The sequence below is a fragment of the Bubalus kerabau genome, chromosome 10 (assembly GCF_029407905.1).
Source record: "Bubalus kerabau isolate K-KA32 ecotype Philippines breed swamp buffalo chromosome 10, PCC_UOA_SB_1v2, whole genome shotgun sequence".
NCBI classification, from domain to species: domain Eukaryota; kingdom Metazoa; phylum Chordata; class Mammalia; order Artiodactyla; family Bovidae; genus Bubalus; species Bubalus kerabau.
Window position 1 is genome coordinate 6,366,151 of NC_073633.1, and position 6,000 is coordinate 6,372,150.

The 6,000-nt window shown below is 36.5% G+C and overlaps 1 long non-coding RNA gene across 4 annotated transcripts in view; it reads left to right on the forward strand.

The window, feature by feature from the left end:
- Positions 1-3,305, forward strand: part of LOC129620792 (uncharacterized) — a 123,391-nt gene extending 120,086 nt beyond the window's left edge. For all 4 annotated transcript variants that reach the window (XR_008698701.1, XR_008698699.1, XR_008698702.1 and 1 more), the window contains one exon: positions 2,530-3,305. This is a non-coding gene — a long non-coding RNA (uncharacterized LOC129620792). The remainder of the gene's footprint in view (positions 1-2,529) is intronic.
- Positions 3,306-6,000: the final 2,695 nt, after the last annotated feature.

Below are 6,000 nucleotides of genomic sequence, written 5' to 3' on the forward strand. Positions count from 1 at the left end.
AGTAAGAAATGAATATAACCTGCAATGGGAAATTTCACCTCATTCACTCTCACTCACAATTTGAAGTTCTTTAACTTCCTCTTCTGATACCAGTGGATGAAAACTCTAGTTGTAAAAGGGGTTCACATGATTAGCTCCAACCCACCCCTATAATCTCTTAAATTTAAAGGTTAACTTATTTGGGACCTTAATTATCTGCAAAATTATCTGCAAAAAAAAGAGCAGAATTTAGATTAGTGTTTGATTGAATAACTGGGAAAGGATGTGTGTACACCAAATGCCAGGAATCTTGGGGGACTGTCTTAGAGTTCTGCCTACCACAGAGATTAAAAACTTTAAAATATTTGAAGTATTTAAAGTATTTGAATCCTTCTCAGAATCTGTCTTTTCTTACTTTAAGTTTTTTTTTTTTTTTTTTTTTCCTGATCACAAAGCCTATTGCTTTCCAATGCAATAATATTTTTTAAAAAGTTTCCATGGCACTAATTTAGTCAAAGGACACATGCAATGAATTTACTCTGGAGACCTGCCTCTGGAATTTTTCATGACTACTCTTTCCCTCAGGGCAGAACTCTTGATTCCTTCATGTGTTTTTCTGCTCTAGTCATTATTTAAATTTCTCAGAGTTACTACAACCTGTAATCTCCACTTCCTTGATTTATTTAAGTTTCTAATGAAGTACATAGTGTATTGTTGATGTTTATTGAATGAATAGCAGTCTCTGTTCCACTTTGTCTTGTGGCTATTTAGTGGGGTGTTTTGGCCTTTTCACAGTCATTTTAACTCTCAGCTATCTCAGCAAATAGAATTCTTTGTCTCTGCCTACTTCTATCACTTATCTATCCTAAATCATTTTTTTCTAATTATCTTAAAAATTAAATTCCTTTTTTGGTTTGTGATTGTTAATAAGCATTGTTTCATCTTCTTTGTTTACTATTTTGCATTTTTTCCTATTCCAGTGAACTTTTGTGAATGGCAGGGAGTGTCCAATGAGAGGAAAATTACCTTCATTAGATGTTCCATCATAATTTATAAACAATGTTTATCTCATAAACTAACATTTTATTACGAAAAACAAAATCTTGTGCCCTATGAAAAGTTAAAAATGAATTACACTTCTTTAAGAGACTCTTTTTATAAATATCTTCTTAATAGTCACCGTATAGTATTTTCAGTTTTCCACCTGGGACCAATGGAGGGACTCAGGTTAAAAGAAAAACATCATAAGGTTTTCTGAAATGTGCCAGATGCTTTCCTTTAAACTTCTTCAATATTTCATGAGGAAAATTTCACAAAAAAAATATGATATTGATTTATCAGCTCTGTCTGGGGCCTAAAAACATGAAGATTAAGAATAGAAATGTCTGAATGGTAGAATATAGTGAGGAGGTTTACTTAAATTAGTTCCCTCTACCCAGGCCATCAGTGATCCTGCTCTGATGGAGTACTTAAGCAGAAACACATTTCATTTAATGTGAAACCTAATCTTGCTAATTCGCCAAAAGAAAATGTCGGATTAGTGACTAATTTGCTTTCATCAAAATGTTTATTAGAACCTCATTATATCAGGATATATGTAGCAAATATCATGGTTTCTGTATTTTTTTAACATCCCAGTAGTACATCCTTGCATATCTCACCAGTTATACTAATAGATAAATGATAGTGTGAATTTCCATTTTACGCATTTGAGAATTTTTAGTACTAAATCTGTAACTGAATAACAAAATATATAAAGAAAAAGCTAATTTATTATTGATGGTTAGCTTTCTAAGTATTTTTATAAATCATACTTTGAGAGAATTCTGGGTCAGTTGATTGCAATGTGTGTATTGAATTAATCCTTTATTACCACAATAATGCTGCATAAATACTCCAGCACTTCACGACTTATACAACAAGATGAAATTATTCTCATCTCAAACGTTTATATTTGACTGCAGAGAGGTCCAGCCCAGAACAGCTGGGCAACCCTTCTTAAGGTGCTAATTGCAGTTATATCAGTTTTATGAGCTTTTCACTGTTCTTGGACCAGTTTCTGCTCAGAGCACTTTCCTGTGGCAAAGAGCAGAAACTCTACAAGCATCATCCTCTGAGGTTCCTTTGGTCAAGGTCAGTCTCATGGCCAAGCCTGGAATCCATGGATATAACAAACCCACGGAGGAGTGGGAAGGATAGGAGTGAATATTTACTGAAGAGTAATCCAAACTATCTTGTAATTTTTTATTCTTTATGAGAAATGATATGTATGAGAAATGACATGTGAGATGGAAAGGATCCCCATTTGTGAAATCATATGCAGATACACTGAATCACTAAATATTTTCCCTTCTTTTTCATGGCATTCTATAAGCTTAAGAGTAAATTTAAGTATAAATTTTCAAGTCCTTATTTTAGGACCTGAGATAAACTTTTTAGCAGCTCTTTGCTTCATTTTTGTTTGTTTATTTACAGATGTAGGTATATCTGGTGGCTCAATAGAGCCCATATATATATATATTTTTTTTTTGTCTTATTTTTTTCTCTAAGAATGAACGTATCTCAAGCAGGAGAGAAGAAATGGAAGACTGGCTGCTTCACTCAACTGCTGTGCTAGGGCGGAATCCACGTCTGTCTCTATTCCCTGCTGTGTCTCTACACTCAGCCCAGTACTTCGCTCTTTGTAGCCTCTCAATAAATGTTAAACTGCTTACTAACTTACAAGAAAGTCCTCTTGTGTCTAACCTCTGTTTCTACTTGATTTTTTGATAATATGTACACTCCCTGAGAATACAAGTGATGTTTTCTTTATTGTGGTAAAATATACATATCACACAGTTCACCATTTTAACCATATTAAAATATACAATTCAAGGTTATTAAGTACATTTTATGAGAAGAATTTCACAAAAATGATGACATCCATTTATGAGCCCTGCAATTACCATCGCCACGATCTAGTTCCAATACTTTTTCATCACCTTAAATGGAAATGCTATTCACATCAAGCAGTTACTCCCCATCCTTCTTCCTCAAAGTCCCTGGTAAGATCAAATCTGTCTCTGTCTCTATGGATGTGCCTGTTTTGACCTCTCATACAAATGGACTCCTACAATATGTGGCTTTTTGTGTCTAGCTCCCTTCACTCAACATAATGTTTCAAGGTTTATCTATGGTATGTGTCAGTACTTCACTCCTTTTTGTGGCTTTTCTGTTGTATGGCTATACCATATTTTGTTTATCCATTCATCAGTTATGGAATTTAGGCAAATAATATTTTATATACATGCTAATTGATTCTAGATGTTAGATGAAGTCTAATAGGGTAACGGTCTCTTATTTTTCTCCATAGAATATATGGGGAGGAATTCTTTTGCAGAACTTATTTGGAAAGGGAAGAAGAAAAAACTGGAAGACTTCTAGAAAAATGATGCGAACACTGTATAGAGTGAATTCATGCCCAATTAAACTGTGATTTTTTTTTTTTAACTTCAATCTAGATTACTATGATCAGATATCATAGTCATCTGACAGCAATTTGGTAGGAAATCAGGAATAAGCAGCTGGTTATTTTAATTGTGACTTTAATCTTGCATTTTTCCTTATTTGCTGTGACGTATCCCTTAATTTTCTCTGTAATAAAATAATAACAATATTCAAATAGTACTTTCTTGCCTCTTCCCATGCTTTCTGTGCCAGTGTTTCCAGCTTCCTCCTGCTCTCCAAAAATGTTTTAAACCCAAATCATGTGAGATTCTGATTTAAGTTTAAAAACTTCACTCCTTGAAGGTTTATTACTCAATTAGAATCTGAAAGGGACTGCATGACTATTTGATTATCCATAGAGTCCAAGAGGCATTTAAAAGCTTGGGAAAAATAAGATATATGAATAAAATGAAAGGAATTGGCATTCTGTAACTCAGAAAACTAAGATCATGGCATCTGGTCCCATCACTTCATGGGAAATAGATGGGGAAACAGTGGAAACAGTGTCAGACTTTGTTTTCTTGGGCTCCAAAATCACTGCAGATGGTGATTGGATCCATGAAATTAAGACACTTACTCCTTGGAAGGAAAGTTATGACCAACCTAGACAGCATATTCAAAAGCAGAGACATTACTTTGCCAACAAAGGTCCATCTAGTCAAGGCTATGGTTTTTCCAGTGGTCATGTATGGATGTGAGAGTTGCACTGTGAAGAAGGCTGAGCACCGAAGAATTGATGCTTTTGAACTGTGTGTTGGAGAAGACTCTTGAGAGTCCCTTGGACTGCAAGGAGATCCAACCAGTCCATTCTAAAGGAGATCAGTCCTGGGTGTTCATTGGAAGGACTGATGCTGAAGCTGAAACTCCAGTACTTTGGCCACCTCATATGAAGAGTTGACTCATTGGAAAAGACTCTGATGCTGGGAGGGATTGGGGGCAGGAGGAGAAGGGGACGACAGAGGATGAGATGGCTGGATGGCATCACTGACTCGATGGACATGAGTTTGGGTAAACTCTAGGAGTTGGTGATGGACAGGGAGGCCTGGCGTGCTACGGTTCATGGGGCTGCAAAGAATCGGACACGACTGAGGGACTGAACTGAACTGAACTGAACTGAACCTGGAGAAATGAAGACTGAAATCTTTAATACATGAAGGACTATTATATAGAGGAGGATAAGTGATTTTTCTCTGTCTTCCATGAGAACAGAATAAGAGGAAATAGATTTAAGCTGTAGCACACAGGATTTAGATTTGAAATAAAAAGCTTTCTAACTCTAGGGAATGTAAGGCATTTTATCAGTGTCCTTGTTAAATCCCAAAAGGGATTTAAGGAAAAGAAAGTGGAAGGATTACTTTTATTGTTAACATTGTTTATTAAGAGATATTCCCTGTGAATGTTTAGAGGAGGATAGAGACCTGCTTATTTTGAGCCAAGTGGTCTTGGCTCCTAAAGAAAATAGAAAGCACCATACTGTCATTTTTCTTCCCTATAGCAGTGTCAAGCACAGTGCTCTGCAGGCAGGACTTCTTAATAAAATGTAGTGAAATGTATATACCCTCTTCTTAAAGATCAGAAAACAAAGGTAGTATAATAATTCTATGCCCTAAGATCAAGCAGCTGGCTGCTATTAGGGTCAAATTTACACAGTTATTTAAGACAAAATGTAGATTTGAGCCAGAAAATAGATTTTGACCTTTTTTATACCTAGAACATTGGATGAACAACCCTGAACTACAGACTCAGGCATACACTCTCCCTGCTATATCCTGGGTGCTTGTACTATTTCTAGATGAACAATTCAGGAAGCTATGAATTGGTTAGGTGAGTCTGTGATTTGGTTCTAGACCGCAGTATGCATATAATACTGAGAAGTTTCTTTAAAAAAGGATTAAAAATAATATATTCAGTAATTCATTGAGCTCCTATAGCATATGAGGAGTCGGACACTGAAGCAACTTAGCATGCACACATGCATTGGAGAAGGAAATGGCAACCCGCTCCAGTATTCTTGCCTGGAGAATCCCAGGGACAGAGGAGCCTGGTTAGCTGCTGTCTATGGGGTCGCACAGAGTCAGACGTGACTGAAAAGACTTAGCAGCAGCAGCAGTATATAAGGCATTACACTAAGTCCTAGGCAGTACATAAATGGAGAAGATGTTTGTGAAATAATGTGGAGATAAGCTGTCCCTTAATTTTTTCCAATGACTTAAACAGAGATTGTTTCCTAATTTAATTCTTTTTGTAACCTGATGAATGCCCGATTATACCACCCTGAACACACCTGAGCATCTGCCAGTATAAAGGCTAAATATCAGGAGAGGGTAGATAGGAAAAAAGAAATGGGAGCAGCTTTATGTTTTCTCTGAAGTTTTGGGTGCAGGTTTATAAACCCCACATCTGTTCCCTGTCTGGCATCTGCCTCTTCTTTTTTTCACCCACCCTTGGGGACCAACCTGCTCTTCCACCCCTGCCCTGTACACTGCTTCCCTCATGCACGTGCTGAATTGCCAGCTCCTGCACAGGCTCACAACC